The sequence below is a fragment of the Podarcis bocagei genome, assembly GCF_964188305.1.
Source record: "Podarcis bocagei genome assembly, chromosome: 17".
NCBI lineage: Eukaryota > Metazoa > Chordata > Lepidosauria > Squamata > Lacertidae > Podarcis > Podarcis bocagei.
Window position 1 is genome coordinate 1453123 of NC_138143.1, and position 25659 is coordinate 1478781.

Genomic DNA, 25659 nt, shown 5'->3' on the forward strand with positions numbered 1-25659 from the left:
CCTTCTGCTTTGAGGTTTTTGTGGGGATTCCTCAGAACTATTTGTTAATGAAGCAGAAAAGATACTGTTTCAGAAATATCATATGATTCCTAATCAGAACTCCTGGCGCCTTCTATTTTTTCACAGAGTATATATCACAGTTTTATCTATTATCAAAAAAGTCATACTGAGAGAATAGTAGATGGTTTAAAGCTATATTTATCTTTTTATCTGTCCATTTTTTATATCTATTTTTTAAGGTGGGGGTGGGAGATCAAGATTTATTTTAAAGCAAGTGGGAACGAGAAGCGCTTGGCTCTCCAGTTGTGTTTGGTTTTTAAGTGGACAGAAGACTATGGGACATGTTTTGAGGGCCATGGTTTTCAGATTGTTCCCAGAACGCTCCCTCAGTTAGAAGTTCACAACGATGGATAGGCTGCTCTGTGAGACAACATGTCTACCATTACTGAGATTCCCCCAACTTCAGCAACAGGGAAACATTGAGCATTGATTTAGGGGAGCCCAGGGAGGCTGTCCAGAGCCCTGGATGCATGCATTCAGGGACTTGGTAGCAGATGCTCAGCAGCTCCTCCGCGACCAAGGCCTCCCTCCTTGTGGGAAGGGTTGACTGAATGGAGAGTATAGTTGACTGTGCCAAGCTGTACACCTGGGTCACACAGGATGTGGGGATGAAGAGTGACTTCATTGAAATCTCTCTCTCTCTCTCTCTCTCTCTCTGTGGTATGTGAGGGCCAAACTAGAGCAACAGCATGAAATCCATGGGGAAGAATTCTGTGTCATGCTCTTCTGATAGTTCTGTCAGTGCCAGCATTTCTGCTTGCCAGATGGAATAGCCACTCCTCTCCTCCCCCTGGGGGTGTTCTGGGGGTTCTCCTGACCCTCCAGAGCACATTTGGGGAAGGCTGGGTGTGGGGGAGGGGGGAGAAGGCCCCTTTGCACTAGTGGGAGCCCTTGCACTGGCTTTTGCTATGGTGACAGGTAAGTTGACTACAGGCCCATGTATTTAAACATGGAAATGACCCCATGCCACCTTGAAACTGTGGTTGGGGAGGAGCTGACAAAGGGAGAAGGTCTTCTGCATGAGGCACATGAAACCCTCCTTGACTCACAGCTTACCACCCCACAGTTTGTTCTGCATGGTTTTTCCACCAGCAGGGATCCCATATGGAAAGTGAGTTTAGCTGCGAGAAAACTATGGAAAGGGTGGGGTAAGAGGTTATCGCCCCCACCCATCTGCCCCTCTTGCAGTTTGAAAACACACACCTGCTGCATTTGTGTCCAGTTTGGCCCTGATTCGCTTACACCCAGTTGTAACTTTAGAAGTAATTAAGATGCATAGGCTTCATTCCTTTTTGAAGCCGATCCCTTTTGTGGCTGATGATGCTAAATGCGCTCTTGCTACCACAAGTTATGAAGCCAGAGGAAGCCAAGAGGGAATAGAGATTGGATGATAGAGACAAGAGGTGGCCGAAGAGCATTTTAAGTGGCAGATTTTCTGTGCTTTAAAAGAAATATGTGGTTAATTTTAATCATCCCTTTGTGTAGCATTTAATAGTAATAATGATTATACTTTTTTGCACTTCCATATTGCCTCCCATTGGGAGAAATCTTAAGTGCTTTACAAGGGGTGGTTTACAGATTTATTTAATAAATTAGGCACTTTGTGTAAACAGCAATCTGCAACTCAATCAGGTACAAACCACGAGTGTTAAGTATGAACAAATCATGTGTGATTTGTGTATAAAGTAAGGTGTGCTTTAGCGCAAACTGTGAGTACACCAGCATAAGCCATGAGTTACACGATAGCAAAACAGGTGGGAACGAGAATACATTGTGGCTGAGCCCAGTGTATCCAAGTGGCAGATGGAAGGAAAAACCATTGGCAACGCGCAGGCAAGGGAAGAGTGAACTATGGCAAGACATTGTGTAACCCTCTAATACATCATGTGTAAGTATTTGTAAACGATGAACTTGTAACGTAATTTCATCAATAACCTGTGGTTTAGCTTTAGCCATCCAACATGCAAACCGCAGGTAAGCCATGAGTAAACAATCAGTAAAATGCAAATATTGTTTCATATAAACTAAGTGAAATATGGTTACACTTTGAGTACACCATATGCAAACAGTGAGGAGATCAAGTAAGCCATGATTGACTGATATGGTCAAGCCATGTGAGAGCCTGCACAATGCTTAGAACCATTTGAGCCGGGCTTTCTCCAATCGCTGGCTCTCCACGTGGAGCCTCTCTCATGCAGGTGCCATTGGGCTTGTCCCAGTTTTCTTGAGAGCACCCAGCAAAGTAGCTTTATCAACCTTTTGCCTAGGACAAACGGCCTCTTTGGCGCTCTCCATCCTGAAGCCTGTGTCTTCAGGGTTAATTGCTTGAAAGTCCCCGGGGGACTTAGGAGGGCGCGGCTCCAAAGGAGTCAAAGGAACCGCATGCAGTCCTAGGGTGGTGTTTTGCTCCCCCTCCTCCCTTCACCATGTGCAGCTTTCGATAATTTTTTGTGCTGGAGTAAAACCACTTTTGTAGCCATACATTAGTGCTGACCCATGTGACAAAGGGATCCTCGTGTGGAGGCATGTTCAAGAGGTGACTGCAAAAGGACCATGGAACACAATACTGCAGCAAATAACATACACTGCATATATTTTCCTTCTTAAGTTCAGTTGTCTTGTAAATTGAGAGTAATTCTGCAAGATCAGTGGATCTGAATTATTTTATAAGCCAAAACAATCAGAAAATACTTTAGCATTTGGGGTTGCCTAATTTTAATTTTTATATTTTTGAAATCATTTCTATTTGATTTTACAAATATGAAATTATAACAATCCAAATACATATCCATATATTGAAATTACTCTGAATCTTGCAACTTCTCCCCACTACCTCTATTTTCAACATTTACAACTTCTTCCATACTCTAAATTTTATATCAATCCATATTAGCCAAAGTATTTATTATAATACAAGTGGAATTAAAATCCTGCGAATGTTTCCATCTGCTTACAGTGGTCTCCTTATAAAATTTTCCCATTCTTTAAAAAAAATTGTTCTCTTGGTTCCTGGGTTTTCCAGTCAGCTTTGCCATTTTGGCATCAGCTTAGCTTGCCATTCTTCTCTGGTAAGGACTTTGTCTTCTTTCCATCTCTGGGATAGTAAGATCCGAGCGGCTGTTGTCGCATACATAAAAAGGATTTTCTGCTCCTTTGGGATGTTAGTACCTATAATTCCTAATAAGAAAGCTTCTGTTTTTTTAACAAAGGTATTTTAAACATTTTTTTTATTTCATTATATATCATCTCCCAGAAGGCTTTTATTACCTTACAAGTCCACCACATATGATAAAAGTACCTTCTTTTTCTTTACATTGCCAGCAGGTATTTGTACTTGTCCTATACATTTTGCTAACTTACTAGGAGTCAAATACCACCGGTACATCATTTTCATATAATTTTATTTCAAACATGCCGTAAATTTCAAGTTTGTTTTCCATAACCTTTTCCAATATGCCATCTAAATATTATGTCCCAAATCCTTTGCCCAGTGTATCATTACTGACTTGACCTGTTCATCTTTTGTATGGCATTCTAAGAGCAAACTGTACATTTTCGACAATAAGTTGGGATTATTTTCTAATAGATCTTTTTGAAATCTTGCTATCTCACAATTAAAACCTTTCTGATTGTCTTTTAAAAATATCCTTTAGTTGGTGAAACTCTAACCAATCCATTAATAAATCCCTTATCTCCTCACAGTCTTTTAGTTTTACTTGGTGTTCTACTTTGGTTAACAGCTCTCTATATGTCAGCCAATTACTTCTCATATTCAGTTTTTTCCTGAGATATAGCTTCTAAAGGGGAGAGCCACCAAGGTGGCTTTTTTGTTCTAATAAGTTTTTATATTTTCCCCATACCATAAAAAATGATTTTCTTATTAAATGATTCTGAAAATCTTTGTGTACCTTTGCTTTTTCATACCATAAATATGCATGCCATCCAAATCTATTATCATGTCCTTCTAAATCTAAAATATCTGCATTTTTCAATGTTATCCATTCCTGGATCCAGCAAATTCAGGATGCCTTATAGTAGAATTTTTAATCTGGTAAGGCGAAAGCATCTGTTAGCAATTTATATTTTATCCTTGGTTTCTTCCTCTGCCAAATAAATCTAGAAATATCTTTTTGCCATTCCTTGAAGTGTCCCGCACTGCCGATCACCAGTATCGACTGAAATAAAAATAACATTCTTGGCAATACATTCATTTTTATCACTGATATTCTTCCCCAAAAAGATAAATTCATCCTACCTCAAATCTCTCTTTGTTTCTTTCAAAGTACTTTTAAAAGACATCTGAAGGCAGCCCTGTTTAGGGAAGTTTTTAATGTTTAATGCTGTATTTTGTTTTTAATATTTGATTGGGACCCTCCCAGAGTGGCTGGGGAAACCCAGCCAGATGGGTGGGGTGTTAATAAATTCTTCTTCTTCTTCTTCTTCTTCTTCTTAAATTTATGCCCTGTTTTTTCCTTAGCTGCCATGCTAGTAATTTACCTGGCTTATTGGCATATTCAAAAATTGGCTGTTTCCTCCTTTTTATTTTGCACTCTATTTCCAGATTTATTATAATTGAATATTGTGTTTGTAGCATCTTTATTGTTTGTTTTATTGACTTTCCCTGGTTTTTTAACCAACTCAATTCTTCCAATACTTCTTTCTTTTCTCCTTCTCTAATTTTTTTCTTATTGGCATTTTGTTGGATAAAGAATCCTCTCTACAGCTTTACTAGCATCCCAGACCATCTTTCTACCTGTTTCTTGATTTAAATTTAGCTCAAAATATTCCCTCAGGGCTTTTTCTGCTTTTTGTAAGATGTTCTGGTTATCTAGAAGTCCCTCATTTAATCTCCATCTACACAGGGTATTTCTCTCCCTTTAATTCAAGTATTATTAAATTATGGTTCAAAAGTGTTCTTGGTTGTGTATCTACCTTTTAGGCCTGTATCGATAATTCTCTCGAGAGCCATACTGAGTCAATTCTTCCACTGCACTGGTGTGGTTCTGGAAAAAATGTGAATTCCCTATCCAGTGGGTGTTTAAATCTCCAAATATCTATCAAACCAAAATTCTCCACCATTTTTAAAAAGGTTGTGGGTAGTCTCCCTTCCTTTGTTTCTGTTTTTCTTATCGTTCTGTCCATCTCTAGGGAGACTACCCCATTTGTATCTCCCATTAAAATTATCTTCTGGTCCATATATTCCAACATATTATCTTCTAACATTTTTTAAAAATTCTGACTTTCTCTCATTCGGTGCATATATTCTAATTAAGATTATTTTCTCGCTTTGTGATGTTATTTGTACTGCAATCATTCTTCTCTTCACATCCTTAAATAATTGTTTTGGCTCCAGTTTGGGTTTTACATATGATACCACTTTTCTTTCTCTTATCTGAGTTACAAATTCCAATTCAATTATTTTATTTATCAAGACTCTTCTATGTTTTTTTAGCTACATGAGTGTCTTTTAAGTAAATTATATCTAAATTCTGTTTTTGCAACACATGTTCTATTTTATTTCCTTTTGCCTTACCATTAAGGCCATTTACATTCCAAGTTAATACTTTTAAATCTACCATTCTGATTTGTTTTAAAATTTTATTATTTCTAGTTATCTAATTACGAGTCTTGTTGCTTTTCTACCTCTTCTTGTCTTTGCTCCCCTTCGCCTTCTGTCAAGAGCTTCACTTCTAATTCTTTTTTATACTTTCTCCAAAATTTCTGTACCTCTGATATGTCTCTGTACCTTTGTTTCTTACCCTTATATGTAAAGGAAACTCCTTCTGGGAATTCCCATCTATATGGAATTACTTTTCAGAGCATATGTCAGAAATTTGTAATTAGCTAGTTTTAAAAGTAATCCAATAGGTATCTCCTTCAGGATGATTGAATTCTGTTCTCCTATTTGTAATCTTTTTTGATAATTTGTAATCTTTTTTGATAATTCATTTTTAATATTGTATCCTTTATTACACATGGATTAAAAATTACTAGGCAATCTCCTGGCAATCAAGCATAACTTGATTTAACTCTGAAGGATCTGTCTATTGAATTTCCCACCAATTCTTCCTGAATCCCTGTCCATTCTGACAGCTCCTTAATTAATTTGGAATTCAGGCATGGCCAAACTTGGCCCTCCAGCTGTTTTGGGACTATAATTCCCATCACCCCTGCCCACTGGTCCTGTTAGCTAGGGATGATGGGAGTTGTAGTCCCAAAACAGCTGGAGGGCCAAGTTTGGCCATGCTTGATTTAGACCCTATATCCTCCTCTCATTCTTCTGGAATTCCCCGGAAGCACATTTCCAATACTGCTATTGCATCCCAAGCTGATTCCTGCAAGGCCCTCGCTTCTGCAAACCCCTTCCTCTTGATCTTTTATCCAGTCTTTTCCCTCTGCCTGTGCTTTCTTTGTCTTTTCTTTTAAACTTTGTGTCTTAGTTTTAAGCTCCTGTACTGATATTCCCAAAGCTGTCATCTTATTTGTCAATTCTTTAATTTGTCCTGTCAAGCCTAGTACAAATTTTGTATTCTGATCCAGTTGACCCCCCCAATGTTTTTGCATTCTCCCTCATTTCCTTTCTTAAATCCATAATCATCTCTGCAATATCAGTTTTTGGTTCTAATTCCTGGGCGGAACCCCTTCTCCTCTGTCCTGGAGTTGCCACCGAGGCTCCTATTGGAATGGGGGGGGGGTGTTGCCGCCATATCTAAATATTTATAATTCTATGGTTTATTTCTATTAATTAACACAATCTTTCCTAATTTTATCACAAGTTTTATTGGATGTACTTTTTTCTGTCTGCTAGGTGTCACACTTTCTCTTTTCAACAGAGAAAACAAAAAAAATCCAGATGCAATTACAACTTCCCATCAACAGATGTCCTCCTCCCCTCCCCTCCCCTCCCCTCCCCTCTTCTTCTATCTCCCCCTGTTTAAAAACACTTCTTCTGTTTTGCTGACTGTCCTCAAAACAAAGTTCTGCTCACCCAAAGGGAAAGGTTATTTATAGTTTTTCCTGTCATTCTCTGTAACGAAATACACAGGGGGAATGGAAGAAAGCCTGGAAAATGGCTTTACTCTCTGAGCTTTTCTTAATCCAACCAAACAACACCTTAAAAGGCAAATTCAATCCCCCCCAACAAGAAAAGGGAAAGGGTACCCTTCACTCAGGAATCAAATCCAATGTTAAACTCGCAGGATAAAAATAAAAAATGATAAAACCAGAGAGCCAGGAATCCAGTTTCCAGAGGAATATTTCTTCAGCTTCTTAAAGCCCAATCCAGGAGTGTTCCCAGGCTTTTTTTTAGTTTGTTCCCCATAGGCCCAAATCAATCAAGATAATGATAATGAGGAAGAAATATATTTTAAAAATTGAATTATAATAGCGAAGATTCCATTTTTTTGGCAGGTCAGGTTACAATATGTGTATTGGATATCTTAGAATTAATGTCTAAAATGATGATCAAGCCAAGTCATTCAATATTATTCACAATTCCCTAGCAGAGAGATCAAATTCAGTGTCTCAACTTTTTTGCTAAAATAAATACATAAATCCAAATTTTATGTCTCCAGTTCAATGCCTCAACTTTCAAAGTAAAAAAGTATTTTTTTAAAAAAAAAGAAATTAAAAATTGTTTAGCAAGATTTCAACTCCCAAAATTGACCTGGGTGCTCAGTTCCCCAAGAAGGTTACTCATTTCTAAATAACACAAAGGAATGGTTTTACCTTCATACCACTGCAAGATAAATTTAAAAAATATGGGGGGGGAGGTGGACTTGAAACCAAGTCCCCTATCTAATCTTCTTAATTAATCAATCCTTTAGCATTTAATCATTAGCAGGAAAAAAAGAAATAAAAGTCAAAAACCATAAAAAATAAAAGTAAAAACTGACCTTATAAAATTATATTAAATAAGGTCAAAGTCAAGTCCTCTATCCAAATTTTCTTAACTATTTAATCTTTTGGCAGTATTAGTAGGAGAAAAGAAGTGAAAGTCAGAGATCCTCTTACACTTGTAGAATGTTCCCATGCAGAGTAAAGGAAGCCACGGCTGGGATGGACTTCCTTTTTAACACCCCATCGCTTTGCCAAATCAATCCAGGTATTCCAGGTATTCCAAATAATCCAGAAGTTTTTTATCTTCAGCTTTACAGTTTTTGGGAAAGGTAAGCGCTATTGGCTGGAGCTTGAGGCTTTTCTTCGCTGGAGCCTTTGTCCGGCGGCTCGAACTCGTCCCCTCCCCTTTTCAGAGCAGCGGGGGAGAGCAAGAGACCTCACGTCTCGGGCAGCAGGACCCCGAAGAGCCTCAAATGAACCCTTTTAGGTTTTTCAGAGAGAGCAGGCTCCTGCTCCGTCCACCATTCGGCAGCACCCAGAAGTGGGAGTGCTTAATTTTTAGGGGCAATGTTCTAATTGGGAGTAATTTTGTTTTTGTTTATACACATTGCAGCTTGATCCCTTGTGGAGTTCAGTGTGCTTAAAAGTGTGCCCAATGATTTCAGTGGGCTTCCTTACAGCATTCTTCTCAGGATTTGAGGGAAACTCTGCTGAGTCACCAGTTGGAATCCTTTCATGCCAACATCTGGTGAAATTCAGGAGTAATCAGACGTGTGGCTGCAAGCTCTCAAAGCAGAAATAACTTTAAGCAACAGTTTCACTAAACTGTATTTGCCCTTCCTGACTTGATAGAATCCTGAGAGAAAGAAATCATAAGCTGTATGAGGAGGTAGTGGAGTTATCACATAGTATGAATTAAAAGCTGATGATTTTCTAGGGTTCCAGCCTTTTCCCATGCTTGGGCTGCATATGCCATACATTTAAAGCACATAGCTTTCCCTAAAATAAACCTTGGAACTGTACTTTGTTAAGGGTGCTGGGAACTGTAGCTCTGTGAGGGGTAAACTACACTTCCTGGTATTATTTGGGCAGAGTAATGTACTTTAAATACGCAGTGTGTGTGTGTGTGTGTGTGTGTGTGTGTGGCCCTACCCTCCTTTGCTTATTCCCAACTCTTTCTCCAGCCTTGTAAGCTGAGCAGCTCTTGCACTTCCTGAGATTGGAGCTCCACTGGTGGATGAGAAAAGAAGGAGTTTTCTGATGCACTGCCCCCCTTTTATTGGGGAGTCAGGAAGAAGCAAGAACCAGAACCAGTGCTTTCCCCCCTGGGTACGCATACCCCTAAATATTTTGGGAATCTAACGGGAGAAGAAACTAAAAAAAAAGTCCTGCTGCTACCCCTGATGGCGGCCCCATTTCCTGGCACGGTGTTTCCTGAGCCTTAGACAGAAGCGAGCGTTTAATGTGTGAGGTAGGAGTTGGAATCTAGCATGGTGATGGTCAGTTTCGTTGTTACCACCTCTGATGGTGGCTTCATTTCCTTTCCTGGCAATTTGCTTGAGTTAAAATAAGAGTACCCCTACCTAAACATTTTTTTAGAACCACATTGTTTCCTTTCTTCACCTCAGCTGAGGCCCAACCCTTCCATATATAGCCTCCTTTACGTCTCCCAAACTAACTGATCCCTTTATGTTTCATTGACATTTGAATAAAGCAACAATGGGGTACCAGGGAGTGGCTGTTATTATATAGAGAGACTAGGTAAAATCTCTGTATAATAGGCATGACGGGCAGAAGGTGGAAATTGCAGACCTTTCTCCAACCTTACCAGCTTCAATTTGCTAAGTGAAGAAGCTGGTTTAACTTCACTGGTAATTACAATATTGTATAAAGCTGCTAATAAACAAATATAATAATTGTCAAATTTCAAAGCTACGTCTGTTGGCCAGTGTGTCTGTTGAGACAGGGCCAAGCAGAAAAGTCAAGTTAAAGCAAAACAGAGTCACAGTGGGTAAAACCTTTTTGGTTGTGACTAATAAACTGAACTGAACTTCAGTCTTGTGGCTTACAATATTGCCATACAAGCTTTTAAAGACAAGTCATGAAATCAAATGGCGTCTAATGAAGTGAGTTTTAGTCAATGAAATTTTGCGCTGCACTAAATCTCTCATGGTGTTAAGGTGCCAAAGAGACTTTTTGCAAAGCTTTGTTGAGGATGTAAGATCACATCTTGACCATGTCTAAATGAATAGCCTCTGGATGTGGCCATAAAGTAACGTGTGCCCAAGAGAAGGGAATGTGGTGTCTTCCTCTTTTTAAAAGGCTTGCACCAGTTCTCCCTGAGCCTCACATCACATTCAGACTGGGCTATGGGGAAGGGACTTGTACCATTGATTCCAAAATAATTTCATCTAATATATAGCAAGGGAACTTGCTGCAGTAACTAACAATTGTCCGTGGAAAGAAGTGACTTTTTTTTTTGCCTTCCTCGCTTGAACATGCTTCTGTTTGTATTTGAGGACTTGTCAATTTTGTTGGGTCTGTGCTGTTCAGGATTTCTCTTTTTATCTCAATGGCACTTTGAGTCCTACAGAGTGCCAATGTGGCAGGGACTGGTTGAGACACATGGGAAGACCCAGGCAAAATCCAGGGATTTAGCACTTTGGTCTGAAGTAGATAATCTGCTGGGATCCTGCAACATGCTGAAGTAGATGTGCTGCAGTTTCCCCCTTCCTGATCTTCTTCATTGTTGACCTGGTCTGGTGCCCTGAGCCAGGGGTGATGGGGATCTCTTCCTCTCTGGTTACCTCTGCACTGGGGCTTGGATCCTGTTTTATTTTTTATGATGACTCTCTCTGGGATCCTGCCCTGTAAATAAATTTATTTTTCAACAAAACCCTTTCATTGCTGACTCTTTCTTTTTTCCTAACTGTTTCCAGATCCTTTAGTCTCTTGGAAGCCTCTTTCTCCCTTGGGCTACTTAATGTAAACCACACAAAATGTCACTCTTTGTGGGAGTAGTGGCACCTACCTCAATAACCCAAAGCCATGTTACTCTGGAAGTGTACCCCAATGCACATGCTCTGGATCGGGGGCCCGGGGGCGGGGGAGACTCATTCTGGACTGGGATACTGCCTGCAGCTAATGGCTCCTGGGCAGCAGTGTCCCTCTCTACAACTTAATTTATTGAATAGAATTGATAAATTTCTCTGTGTCTGCCCCCCCCCCCCCAACGTGCAAATCCTCTCAGTTCTCTGCGGTCATTTCCCAGATAGCCTCAGCCTGTGCTAATATTGCTAAAAAGTGGGGGGGGGGGGGAGATGTCAACGGAAGAAGGTGATAAAGGGTTCCCTTTCTGCTCCCTTTCTCTGATGCAAACCATGCCTTCTTGATATCTCTCTTATGCCAAGTTGCTGTGTAATGTGTAGTTTGCCCTTGTAGGGAGAGGAGTTATGAGGAATTTCTAGCTGTGGTTTTGCAGCCAGGCATGGAGAGCAGAGGGAAACTATAGGCAACAAAGACACACACACCGTTTTTCACAGGGGACGCAGAGCTCTCACTACAGTTGCTCCTACCTTAGTCCACGTGAGTGTGACACAGCAATCAGGGCAACGGAGGAACCATGGGGTGGAAGCCTATCAGGGCTGCCCCATGACATTCTGCTATGGGAAGCCAAACAGCAAATGGCTTTCCCTTCTACAAGACAGAGGAGTATCCAGGGCTGGCCAAGCTAGTTTGGAGCCGAAGGCAGAAAATTTCCTTTCCCACCCCGGTAGTAAAAATACAAAAAGAATTCATTAAATAACTAACCATTTGCTGCCATTGCCTGACACTCAAAATCAGCTGCCTGAGGCAGCTGCCTCAGCTTGCCTACTGATAGGGCTGACCTTGAGTGGCTGTCTTGTACACGTGCCTGGAGTGACGTGGCAGTAGCAGTTAGAGATAGGCAGGTTTGTTAATTTCAGTTCTCTCGGTTTCCCATTTTTCTAATCTTAAATCCAGTTTCCTACATTTCTGCTGCAAGTTGAGCATAAGAAAAACAATACAACATCCTCGTGATAATTCATCAGCATACTACACACATTTTTGTCTGCCATTTTGACTAATGTACACCTTTTTGGAAGCAATTTCCCCTAATATACATTTAAATTTTTTTCACTAATATGTTCTTTTAATGCACACTTTACTGTAATATGTGCATTTTTGTAAATGCATTGCTTGGAGAATTAAAAAATCTGGATAACTGAATTCTGAAGGATACCTATTTTGGGTTACATATTGTTTTGGAAAGTGTGGATTCAATAGGTTTGTCTTCAAAGGCAAACAGAATCATTTCTCCCCCATCCCCAAGAGCAAAAGCTCCTCAGAGTAGAACATGTCAAGGAGGGTGGTTGCTTCCTCCTCCTCCTCTGCCTCCGTCTAGTTGGCTGAAGCCAGCAGGGCAGGAATGACGAAGATGGAACCACTGAGTAGCTGGATTACGCACACGCAGTTCCTAAAACAACTGACTTTGGGCCAGTCTAGAAAGTGTTAATTCAATTTATTTCTGTGTTGCTTTTCCACAGTGAGCTATGCCCAAAGCAGCACTTTCTGCTTCTTCCTTAGCAAAAAGCTAAATATGCAGAATTGAAAAACAAAACACTTATGCTAAATGTGGCTGCATCTCACTGATGAACAGAATGCTGCTTCATTTTTTGTGAATCTCTATAACTTTGACCATTACACATTTCTTTCATGCCTTAATACGCCTTGACTCAAGTATATATGCGCAATGATCTAGGAGTTTTCTCCCATTCTGTGTATTTTCTTTGGCCAGAGTCTCTTCTCCCCCACCCCCCCAAAAGGCCGAAGTTGGTGAGTTTGAACCCAGAGAGACGTGGCATAGTTCAGACAAACTGCTGCTCCTAAATTGCACCAGCTTGGCCACCTTGTCTGAGAGGCCTTTGCTTCTCCTCACGACGATGGTGCCCTTGAGGAGCAGAAACCATCTACAGTAACTCTTGAACAACCTTCATCTATTGCAAAGGAAAAAATAGTCGTGCTGTGTTCCCCACCACCACCTCAAAACCTAAAATTTCTTTCTCTCTTGAGAAGGGTTCCCTTTATATAATGGAGATGACACCTGAGGCAAGAAGCAGCCCTTAACCAGCCTTGCTAAAGTTTCTTTCTCAGGGCCTAACTGACTCACATTACACTGGTCAACAACAAATTTGTTGTCTGCATTTTTTCAGCTGATTTAGGATGAATCTGATGCGCTGAATCCAAAAATCACATTGGTTTTGCTCAATCAGGTCAAGTTTTTAAGCTATGGCCACATGTCTTTTTTACATTTTTTGTTCACATGTACGCTTGTGTGGAGCATTTTAGAAGAAGTTGGTGGGGGTAAAATGCCTTGTCAAATAATTGTTTTGATTGGAAATGATTATTTTAATGACAAGAAGTATTCAGGTCCGATAGTTCTGGGTGATTATGTCGAAAAGGGATCAGTTTGAAGTCATAAAACCTCGAAATCTTCCATAAATTGGTCCAGCAAAGCATAAAGTTGGGGGATCAGCTGCCCCACAAAGTATCCTGATCTTCAATCAGCACGTTGTCCTGTAGCTCATTGTGATGAAATCCCAGTGCCTATCTTCGGAGAACTTCCTGACATTAGTGACGAAGATGCCTCCAGTGTTGAAGGACATGAAGAAGAAGAAGAAGAAGTGGTTCTTGAAGATGATGCTTCACATCCATTTTCCCAAAAGGAGTTGAATGATCTAGTTTATGACCTCAGCTTGTCAAAAGACTCTGCCGAACTGTTGGCATCCAGATTGAAGGGAAAAAACCTCCTCTCTGACAGTGCTCGCATCAGCTTCTTGCGCAACAGGCATCAAGAGTACCTCTGTTTTTTCTTGGAAGAGAAGGACTTGGTGTACTGTGCAGATATTGCACAGCTTCTGCTCAAGCTTGGAGTGCCACAGTACGAACCCAAAGATTGGAGACTGTTCATTGACAGCAGCAAGCGATCACTGAAATGTGTTCTGCTACACAACAGCAACCAGTTTGCCTCTATACCCCTGGCTCACTCGACTACACTGAAGGAGAACTATGAAGCGGTGAAGTATGTGCTGGAGAAAATTGGTTATGATCAGTGTAAGTGGTTTATTTGTGTTGACCTAAAGATGGTGAACTTTTTGTTGGGACAACAGTCTGGCTTCACCAAGTACCCATGTTTTCTGTGCATGTGGGATAGTAGGGACCATGCTCAGCATTACACGAAGAAGGACTGGCCTGTGCGGGAGGAATTGGTGCCTTGCAAAGAAAGGAACGTCATCAACGACCCTCTGGTGGACAGAGACAGAATACTCTTCCCACCGCTGCACATCAAGCTCAGCTTAACTGTGACTGCTTCATTTACTTGTGCCAGGCTTTTCCAGGATTGACCATGGAGAAGTTGAAAGCTGGCATCTTTGACGGTCCTCAGATCCGTCAGCTCATCAGAGATCCAGAGTTCGGAAACTCAATGAACGAAGTGGAACTGGAAGCGTGGAAGGCATTTGTTCTGGTAGTGAAGAACTTTCTTGGCAACAATAAGGCCAGAAACTACGCAGAACTTGTCAACAACATGCTGACTGCTTTCAGAAACCTGGGCTGCAACATGAGCGTCAAGATGCACTACCTATTTTCACATATGGACCGGTTTCCTGAGAACCTGGGTTCAATGAGTGACGAGCAGGGGGAGAGATTCCATCAGGACATGAAAGAGATGGAGACCAGGTATCAGGGTTGCTGACTACTGTTGGACTCTGAAGAGAGACCTCCGTGCTGCTGAGCATTCCAGGAGTTCCAAGAAACAGAAGTTCAAGCCCTGAAGTTTGAAAAATGGTGAAGCAACATGCAATTTACGTGTACTTACCTTTATCAATGCCCACCATTCAGTTTACAGAAAACCTGACCTGATGGAGAGAAACGGATGCCATTTCCTGATTCAGCAGTGCAAAAATACCCTAAATCAGTTGTAGAAATCTAGACAACATTCAAAAAGTAAAAAATTGTTGCCCAGTGTTATCAGCACCTGGAGAGCTCCCCACAGCACCCCAAGAAAAGCTGCTTCAGGAAGGGGTGATTGGAAGCGGAGAAACAATGAGGTGGAAGAGAGTGCCTGGGCAGGTACATAATGTGTGTCCTCAGTAGTGTTGCCAACCCAACACACACACACACACACACACACACACACACACACACACACACACACGTAAAGCCAGTGTCACTGGATTTTCTGCTTTTGGACCTGTTTCCAGGAAGACACTGAGTGAGGCCTACCCACCCTCCTGTGCTTTTAGATGTGCATCTAGCATGAGTTTTTGTAGCAGGATTCACTCCAAGATGTCAAAAACTATTGGGCACTGCTTCTCCCCCCCAAAACCCCCTTGGGCTTTGCTGTTGGACTCACTGTATTTTTTTTATTTTGAGATTTAGCAGCCCTAACACTCAGCCTGGATCGACCCGCAGTTGCTGCACTCATTTCCCCCACTTTGAAGTTTTAAACTATTGTGTTCTCCTTACATTCACTGGAGGAAAGTAAGTCCTGTTGATTTCAAGTTTGCTCAGGTGGACTTGTGAATTTTATTGGTAGGCAGAAGTGCAGTTCAGTCGGTCTCCAGAATTTCAGAGGGAAACATGGAGCCCTTCAGATTAACACACACTCCAGATGGCGCTCCCCACGCTCAGGGATGTGTGTGGCACAAAGGAGCCACAGGTCTTGCCATAGAGGACAGAGGCTAGCTGTCCAGAGCTGCACTCGGCATGTGCTTCCTGCTGCAGAGCACCACCCTAGAGGCCTACTGAGGTACATACAGTCATAAGACCCTACCCTAAGAACCAGCCATGGGTGGTCCCAGGACTGAGGAATACCATTCCCTCTCCCAGTTGCTACCACCTGCTGTAAAGCATGGCACCTGCATGGGCAGCACCCTTAAAGGGGTGAGGCGGGACTCTTGCCCTCCCTAGTCACCTCTCTTCAAAATGCCCTTCTAGTAACTGCTGACTGGGGAGGGTGCCGTGTTGAGAGGGTGGCTCCATCCCACACTGGCTTCAAACACTGTTGGGAACATCCATTGACTAGGGACGCCTTATATACCGGAAATTTCCGGTAATGTCTGGAGTGTGTGGGCTAAATTGGAGCCCGGGGGGAATTTTCAATTAATAGTAAATGTCCGTGATTTAGTTTTTCCCCCTGATGGAAGCGGAAGTGCTGTGCAGTGGTCGCTTCCTTGTTGCCTCCTAGATGGCAAGTTCAGAAGTGCACTTGCCACGCCACTGTCTGATTGCCCCAAAAGCCCAACAACAACAACAACATTTTGGAGCAACTGTGTCTGGATTTGTACCTCTTGAAATATGGCAATCTTGCCATTGACAGCACTTACATCTATCCATTGGTTTGTGTTGTTCATTTTTTAAAAATGTATGAGCTTATGGTATGTATGCCAAAGGCAGGAAACCCATCACTTAAAAAATATATCCTTTCATGTGTTAAAGCAACCTTGCTGTTGTTATTCTGGGGTTTGAGATGTCACTGCTACCAATGCTCTTAAAATATCCTACTTTTTATTTACAGTTAATTAGTCAGGCCTCCTCTAGGGTTGTCAATTCTCATTTGGGGCAAGGCTCCTGTGCCTTTAAGCTGTGCAACCACCAGAAATTCAGTTAACGAATCTCCTTCTGGCCTTGCCGTTGCAAGACTGCAGGAGTCTTCACTTGCTGAACTTCTGTTTCTGAACTTCAACTGGCCATGCAGCTGTTAAAACCTAAGCGGAGAGGCCTGCCAGCAAATAGCAGAAAAGTTGGTAATCTTGGGCCTAATGAGTGGGTGAAACCCTCGCTCCTCCTCTTCCTTTCTCCAAAGCACTCATTAGCTGTTTGCTTTAAAAGTAGCACAGATTTGTGGTTGCCACAGCCATTCTCTTTGTTCCTTAATGCACGCTGATCTATTTCTGGCTGACTGCAGTGTTGGCGGGATGTGGGGGTGGAAGCCAAATTTGGCTGCCAAGATAAAGGCCTCTACTCTCCTGGGGCTCTCCTTCATTCCAGCACCCCCCCCCGGCCACCCCCAGCTCCACAGTCTACTCTATCTAAAATCTTCAGTGAAGGAGATCTTCAGAGAGGTGGTGTAGCACTGTGGGGAAGAGGCTCATTCAAATCTCATTGCATACCCTCCAAGTCTCCCTATTTCCCAGGGACAGTCCCAGAATTATGAAAGCCACCCTGGCTTCTGATCTGATCCTTTAACGTTCCTAATTCCCCTGCCAGCACTAGCGCTTGTCTTGAGCAGCAGTGGCTGTGAGGGAGCATCCTGGGGGCTCTCCAAGGTCTCTCCATGGCTGCTGACCACTGCTGGCCTCCTCCCTTGGGCAGCTTGTAGCGGCTGCTGGAGTGATGATAAATAACACGGGGGGGGGGGGCTTCCTGAGATGACATCTCATTGGCTGCTTAGGGATTACTTGCAAGGAGACTCCAGCTGCAAGTTCAGACATCTTTCATGAGTGACTTGCCTCTGTCCCGGATGGAACCACTGGATAGAAAAGGAGATGGTGAAAAAGGCAGAGGAAAAGGGGTGGCCCTTCCCTTTGCAGCTGTGGCCCCCTCCCATCAGCTTCAGCGACTTGGCATGAACCCACAAACAGAGTCTCTGCAAAGAGAAAGGAGCCCTCAACAGAAAAAACCCTCCTTCTCTACCATGGCCTGTGCCACACCAACACCTGTGCCCAGGACTCATTCCATGCCCACTGTGAATGAAACACTTCCAGTCACCCGTATTTTTGAACATCAGGTGCCCTGGCCTCCGGATGACCCAGCTGCCATCCACTCAGGAGGTGGCTTTAGGTTGAGGTGGGGAACCTTCAGCCTTGAGCCAAATACGGCCATTCTGCCCATGGGGCTTTCTTTGGCCCTTTGACTCTGGCCAGTGCACACCTGCTCCCTAGGCCATGCTGTCCCTACCTGGCCCCACTGACTGTCCAATAGGAGTGCTTGGGGCTGGCTTGGAATGTGTGCTTGGACTCACATCATGCCTCTCATTTGCCTGGGTGGATCCATGGGGCTGGGCAGTTGGGGTTGCTGTACAAGCCTCCAACTTCTGCAAGATACATTTGAAGTGCCTGGCTTCCTCCAAACAATCATGGGAACTGTAGTTTACTCTGCATGGAGCTGCAATACCCAGAACCCTTAGCAAACTACAGCTCCCAGGATTCCTTGGGTAAGCCATGTGTTAAACGTATGGGGTGGAACACGGCCGACTATATAAAGGTAAAAGCCACATCTGTTGCCCCGTTCATTTTTGCCTTTGGTTGCACCCACTTTTCTGCCCCCCGCCCCCCTGCTAAGGGTGCCTCCATTTCTGCTACATTTGCTATCAGCAGGCAAGGCACCGCAAGCAGAGCATTCCACTTTCTGATGGGCTCAATAGCAGTGGCATTTCTCTCTGGAAAGTGAGCACCATGTTCAGCCCCCAGGACCTCCTGCTGGCCCTCCTGCCACAGAACACACAGCTTCTACTAGAAAAGGAATTTGGCTCATTAATCCAGACCACACTGTGAAATTCATCCTGCCTGCCCCCACCCACCTTCTGAGTTTGATCCTCATCCTTATCCTCTATGGGGCTGCCAGGTCACATTCCTGCAGTGGCAGCTGAGAACAGAACTGGCAGAGTTCAAGCCCTGCCCAGCGGCTCTTATAGCAGGGATGGTGGCAAGGGGGGCATGTGGCCCTTTCAGATGCTGCTGGGCTCCAGCCCCCACCAGCCCCAAGCAGCATGGTCAATGGTCAGCGAATCATGGGAGTTGGGACAACACCTAGAGGGCCACAGGTGCCCCATTTCTGCCTCACACAGGCGACAGGGCATGACTCTCCCTTCTGTCTTTGGTCCACAATTACCCAGCCCCCAAAATCTCCTCCTTTGTCTGGAGATTTCCTTCCTGGCCACAGGACATAGTTCCTCCTCTGTTAGGCCATGAGTGTGACTGCACCACAATCTTCTTTCTCCTTGGCTCAGAAGCACCCCATTGCCCCCAAGATTGAGGGGCCCCAGTGTGTGTTGCATGTGCATGACATCACACATGTCTCTGGACACTGCACAGGTCAGTGCAGCCTTCTGCTAGGCTGCACCAGTTTCTGCAGCGCCCCCCAACACTGAGGGGCCAAAGGCACCTTGGCCCCTTGGACTTGGCACACCTTCAGTCCCATGTCTTCACCAGGTTTTTCAGCCCACTTCCTACTCTGCCCCACTTCCTGTTTCTTCTAGACTTCCTCCTCCTTGGTAGGGTTGCCATATTTCAAAATGTAAAAACTAGGACAAGCAAGTTGCTGAGCTTTTTTTTTTTTTACAAAAACACCAAGAGACCACGATTTTTCACTTGACTTGCATAAAATCAGGGAAAGTGCCGCCTGGATTGTGGGATGTAATCCATTGGAAGAGTCAAGTACTGTACAACATTCTTTATTTCCCCAGTGGGCACAGGGAGTGGGATGCTACTCCAGTCAGTGTACCTTCCTGTTCTGCTGGTCTGGAGCATCCTCCCCTGAATGTGACCTGGGAGATGGGCGTGGCCCTGGCTGACTCCATAAAGGAGCCGAGTCATGCAGCCATTTTCTCTCTCTTGATCTCCCTCTCGTGCTGATCTCTTGCTACCATTTTGTTCTCTTAATGTAATTTTGCTGTCTGCTGGTTCTTCGCCAGCAACACATGAGCTCAATCTCCATGTGAAATGAACTCAGTTTGTTATGTAACTACTAAGTAAAGCCTGCCTTTCAGGGATCAAATCGTGAACTGAAATGTGAGTAAGCTTCTTGTTACTTTTAAGGAAAGACTCTTGTGTCTTTATTCTTTTAAGAGGGGTCAAAGGGGACACCAGGAATAACCCAGCTGGACAAGCCAGATTAGATTACTCAACTAAAGAGATTCAAACAAATCTGCAGACCAGCTCCCTACTATATTCCCCTGCTATATTAAGGGGAATCTGCTCTGCTACATCACTCACTCCTTCACTGGTGTGAAGGAAGGAAGGATAATACTTATTCAATATATCCTTTCCTTTTCCTTAACATTCCCACATGGATGTCAGTTCTGCCTTTGAAATTCTGGTAATGGCCAGGGAAATCCGGATGTATGGCAGCCCTACTCCTTGGTACCTTCTGTATCCTTCTACCCCCCAAAGGCAAGCTGATCTTAAGAATTTAGAGATTTCATCATCTGAAGCCCCTCTCTCATTAGTCCCTTTCCTTGCCTCAAGTCTTGTCCTCAGCCTATCCTTTTCCCAGGTTATTCGTTCTTATTCCATTGCTTGCATTTGACCCTTTCTTTAGCCGTCTTGCCCCTTGGCTCCCTGTCCTATACTTTTCTACCACTCAGCCTGCCCTACAAGGTTCTTCCTGTACAATATTTTTTTATTTGCATTTGAAGTGACAATTTCCCATTACCTCGCAGGGTTTGGCCTGCAAACCATGTCAGCATTGCTGTCAGGATTGTGATGTTGTGTGCCAGTGGACTAGCTGAGCCAAACAGTGGCTTCAGTGCTGCAAGCGCAATATCCTATCAATGGCCATATTACAGCACTCTGCATTCTGGTGTTCCTGAAGAGCAGAAGGGTGTGTACTGAGACAGCATGGTCACACTGTTGCAGCAGAAAATGCATGTTCCCCTCTGAAATTATGCATAATATGAACCCCTGGGGTGGCCATTCCTGTTTCTCCTGCTTCCGCCATAATGTTTTGTGAGTGGAGCATGAGACTTTTAATCTCGGGGTCGTTTGTTTGAGCCCCACGCTGGGCAAAAGATTCCTGCACTGCAGGGCTTGGACTGGATGAGTCACATGGCCCCTTCCAACTCTACCATTCTACGATTCCAACCTTTTCTGTAACCTGGATTTGGTGTGAGAATCATCTTCAATTGGTCAAGGAATTTCAAAGGACTTGAAATGATTGGGGAAATGATGATGATGGGGCCACAGGATTAGCACTCAGCAACTGCCAGCTGTCTTCTGAGGAAGCTCAGCCAACTCTCAATGGTAAAAGATGGTCAGGTCCGGCTGACTCATCACCTTCCGACAAAGAGAGTCTATGGGGTTTGGCTGAGGCTAGCCAGAAGCCAGCCAGTGGAAAACAGCATGGAGAAAGCTCACAAGATTCAGGGCTCAAACTGCAAAACCAGTTTTTAATGCCATGGCTCATAGTCCTGGAACATGAGAAGTAATGCCCTTTGAGCAAAGTGCCTTTTTTTGCCACTCAGGTATGCACCATCTGTCCTTGTATGCCTGGGATCAGAACAGAGGACATACAGGCCAGAGCATGGGGTTGCTGTTAACGCAATGTTGGATTATCCAACAGGCAGACTAAGCATGTGTTTAGGGCATCAGAAAAGCAGGGGTACCAAACTCCCCCTCCCCACACACACAAATGAGATTTTTAAAAAATAAAATGACATTTGATATTTTTTAAAAAACATGTGAAAACTCAGAACTTTGTTAGGCTTCCTTACACTCTCCTAGGCACCCTCCCCCATTTCCTGCTCTCTTCCTAACACCCACCTAAACCAGGGGGGGTCCTGCTACAGTAGATCACAATAATGCGGTTGCGCGGGACCTCTATGCTTGTGCATTTCGGCATATGTGTAACTTTTGTGTCATTTTGAAAAACAAAAATATATTTTAGGGGATTAGTATTGTTTTTATTTTTCATCATGAATTTGGGGGCACCAAACCCCTCCCCCAGTGCTTAGGGTCTCTAAAGGCCATGGATGCCTTGATCTGGACAGGTCTCTCTCTCTCCTCCTCTCTCCCGTCTGAAACTGAAGCTGCAGTCCAGCCCAGGAGGAGAAATTGGCCTGTTAATCCCCAAATGCCCACAAGAGGGAAGCATCTCAACCTTAGTTTCTAAAAGCAACTTATTTTTTACTTTGGGTAAGATGGATGCATTTCACAGCTTGCACAGGGATGTTCTGTGCTGGCTTCCTTTCCAACCAACACACCCAAACACTCTCTGTGTTCTCTAATGCCACAGCTTTATTCAAAAACTCATCTCTCCCCCCTTGCCCCCCAGGGGCTACACTGTCCCAGTTGCTCTGTCATTCACCTGTCACGCTCCCCTCCTTATTTGGCTACGACTACACAGTGAGACCTTGACTAAAGAATAAACATCTAGCTTCCTGGTGCTCTCTAGAGGCGGTGTATGCAAAGGTGGGTGCGCAAGGAAGAAAAGTGGGAGGAAAGGGCATGGATTGGGAAGCCCCATACCCTAAAATCCATGGGGAAGGGAGTTCTCCCACCAGGAGCAGGAGGCAGAGGTGTGTGTGCCCACCTGCCACCTGTTTCCTTCACGGCTGCTGCCACAGGTAGGTCTTGGATGTGTCAATCTGGCCTGGTGGAGGGGGCAGCAGGAGAGGGTGCCCCCCTCCTGTGGCTGGAGGAGGGGGCAGAGCTGACATGGGCGGAGCCAGTTGCGCCAGCGGTGCCATGGGCAGGGGCGGGTCCCCCTCCGCATCCCACAAGCTGATGAGGGGCGGGTAGACCTCGTTGAGCGGGATGGCCGCCGCATGCTGCATGTACTTCTTGAGCGAATGACGGCAGCCTTTCTCCTTGAGTCGCCGCGAGGCGCAGAGAAGCAGCAGCACTGCGCTCAGGGCGGCCAGCAAGGAGCCGGTGACGGCAGCCAAGGCTGCTCCTCCAGCCCAACCTCCCATCAGTTCCACTGCGAGCGAGGCCTCCTTGGTGGTGACATTGAGGCAGGAGCGCTGGGTGCGGGGCAGCTGCAGAAGAGGCGGAGTCATGGCAGAGGTTGGCAAGGGGCTTGTTGGGGGCGCCGAGGAGCCCTTGGAAACTGCCAAAGAAACTGTGGTTGTCAGATGACCCACAGAAGAGGCGGAAGACGCTTCTTGGGTTGCCCAGGAATCCAGAGAAGTTGCGGAAGCATGTGGGGTTGCTAAGGCAGCTTCCAAAGAGCTGGTGGAGGCCACCAAGGATGGGGGGACATCTGCGTAACCAGCAGCTGCCGAGGACCTGGGAACGGAGGACACAACAGTAAGGCAAATCTCATAGCGGGTGGCTGGCTGTAGGTGCGTGAGGTTGAACTCCTTGATGCCCACAGGGACTCGTGCTGTGTAGCTCAGGTGGGGATTATGGATTCGCATGGTAGCTGACGACCACGGCAGCAGTGGAGGAGGTGGGTGGGCTGTGGAGGACTCATCACTCCTCTCACTCTTCCTCCCCTCCGCAAAGGATGTCGTCCACTCCACCACCACAAAATGTGACTGAACCTTCTTAGCAAGGACAAGCAACCGGATGGGGACAATGGGTCTGTCTTCCGTCACAGCAAGGACCACACTGTGGCTGGTAGAGCCCAGCCCATTCCACGCCACACAAGTGTAGACTCCTGAGTCTGCCGGGCTGGTGGCACTGATCTCTAGAGTTCCCCCTACCCTCAGATGGAGCCTCCCTGACCCTGTGGTCACTTTCCCCCCTGATGGCGTTATCCAGTGGAACTGCGGTGGTGGCTCCGAGCTGGCTGGGCAATCCAGAGCTGTTGTTGAGCCGGCCGATACCTCCAGCCTCTCGGAGAGAGCCTTGGAGGAGATTTCTGGCAGGCATGATCCTCCCATGACACCTTTCAGCTCTTCTTGGAGCTGTTGCCCAGCGGCTTCCAAGGGCAGGGTGCAGAGCGTGGTTTGGGACTCAATTAACCGGACATGTCCCGTGGCCAACGGCTGCCAGGCTTCTGGGCAATCACAGCGGAGTGGGTTTCCATAGAGACTGAGCTCTGCCAAAGCTGGCAAGGCCCCTGTCAGGCCTAGAGGGAAGAGGCTGAGGGCCGCATTGCTGGCCAAAAGGGTGCGAAGAGCTGGCACCTCCCGGAAGGCTCCAGGATGCAAGTAGGAGAGACGTGGGTTGTTGCACAGCTCGAGCTTTGCCAACTCTGGGAGATTCTCAAAAGCGTCTTTGTGGATGCCGGTCAGATCCTCCATGCTGTTGAGGCTCAGCTCCTCCAAGTGCAGCATGTCCTTGAAGTCCCCTGTCCGAACTTCTGCGATGGGGTTCTTGTTGAGATCCAGGAACTTCAGGAGAGGAAGGCCCTTCAGTGCCTTGGTGGGAACATGTGGAAGATGGTTGTCATAGAAGGACAAACTTTCCAGGTAATCCAGCCCTCGGAAAGCATCAGAGGGTACTTCGCTTAGCTCCATCCCAGCCAAGACGAGGCTGTGAAGCCGTCCCAGTGGCTGGAAGCTGCCCCCTTCTAGCTGCGAGATGGGGTTCTCTCCAATCATCAGGATCTCCAAATTGGGGAGAGGAAGGAACCAGCGGTGGTTAATGGCACGGAGATGATTGGCATTGAGATGCAGCCGAAGTAGGCTGCTCAAACCGGCAAAGGCCAACGGCTCGATGGAAGAGATGCGGTTGTGGTTTATGTAAAGTTCCTCAAGTGACGTGAGGTCATGCAAACAGTGGTCAGGTAGCTCCTCCACCTGGTTCTCCTCCAAGTAAAGCGTAATGAGGCGCGAGAGGTTAGCTAACCCAGTATCGCTGATTCTGGAGAAGTGGTTCTGCGAGAGGTCAAGCTCCGTCAGGTTGAGCAAGTGCTGCAGCTCCCCGCTGACCCTGGATATCTTGTTGCTCTGCAGCAGGAGAACCTGGGTGTCTGAAGAGAGATTCCCTGGCACTTGGGTCAGCAGCAGGTCATTGCAGTCCACTGTACGGGCCTCGTGGTAGACTGACTGTGGCGTGAACCACGGGCGAGTCTCGCAGACGCACTGTGGCGGGCAGGTGAGGGTGGCAGGCAGCAATCCTGGCAGGAGCAGCACCAGCAGAGTGCGGAGCGGGAAGGAGGGCATTGTGTCCTCCCCAGACAGGCCGGGTCTAGCTGGGGAGAAAATCTTGATCTGTCAGATGTGAGCTCTAGGGCAGTCCATGGAGCAAGCTCATCTCTAGAAGGCAAAAGAGAGAATGAGTTGGACCAGAGGTTTCCAAACTTATTTGGCCTACCACCTCCGTTACAGAAAAAAATTACTCCCCCCCCCCCCGGAAATCTACCTTCTTTAAGCAAGCAAACAGAAAGATGCAGTGACAAATTTGTGATCTTTTATGTGTTTATATTGCTACCTATGCTCTGCAACACTTCCCACTTTCCAGGCCTGGGTGAAGCTGGAAAGGGAGAAGCCCTTGTCTCTAGCCTGACTGCCAGATCCAGGGGAGGTACTGTTGCTGTCCTGCAATGGTGCCTGACTTGTCAGTAAGTGTCATTACACAACAGATGAAACTGTTTTTACAAACTGTTTTTCAAAATTTTCTTCTCCTCTCTTCTTACTGTATGCTTCCACTGCCCCCTTATTCAATGTCCTCCATTTGCACCCAAGGCTACTACCACTCCTGGGTCATTCCAGTGCCCCCCCCCCAGGGGGTGGTATTGCCCACTGTGGGAAACACTGGGTTAGACAGATATGAAAGTGGGGTTTCTCAGAGCAGGCATGTATTCTGAGTTCAAATCTTGCCTCCTGTCTCTGGCTGTATTCTGCTTCCTGTTGACTGTGAACTCCCTGTGTTTCCAGTGCTGGTGGAGGAATTCAAGGTAGCACCAGGGCAAGCCTTCTGTCCACGCCAGCTTTTCAGCTTGCTCCATGGAATGCTGCCCCCATGTGCTTCTGGAGACATTAAGCCATTCCTAGCTCATCATCTCGAGGGACGCAGATGGCGCTGTGGGTTAAACCACAGAGCCTAGGACTTGCTGATCAGAAGGTCGGCG

General features: G+C 45.2%; 2 long non-coding RNA genes and 1 pseudogene across 4 annotated transcripts in view; 1 reads left to right on the forward strand and 2 right to left on the reverse strand.

Moving 5' to 3' along the window:
* Nucleotides 1-182: 182 nt before the first annotated feature.
* LOC308577367 lies at nt 183-8386 on the reverse strand. Its single transcript, XR_014003616.1, has 2 exons — nt 4281-8386; nt 183-4235 (listed from the first exon to the last, which is right to left on the reverse strand). It is a non-coding gene; the product is annotated as an uncharacterized lncRNA (long non-coding RNA).
* An 11-nt stretch (nt 8387-8397) lies between these two features.
* LOC308577361 lies at nt 8398-10795 on the forward strand. The gene is made up of 2 exons (XR_014003609.1): nt 8398-9029; nt 9093-10795. It is a non-coding gene; the product is annotated as an uncharacterized lncRNA (long non-coding RNA).
* A 3490-nt stretch (nt 10796-14285) lies between these two features.
* Nucleotides 14286-25659, reverse strand: part of LOC308577295 (leucine-rich repeat neuronal protein 1 pseudogene) — a 57058-nt pseudogene continuing 45684 nt past the window's right edge. For both annotated transcript variants that reach the window (XR_014013445.1, XR_014013446.1), the window contains exon 2: nt 14286-24844. The product of XR_014013445.1 is annotated as a leucine-rich repeat neuronal protein 1 pseudogene (transcript). The remainder of the gene's footprint in view (nt 24845-25659) is intronic.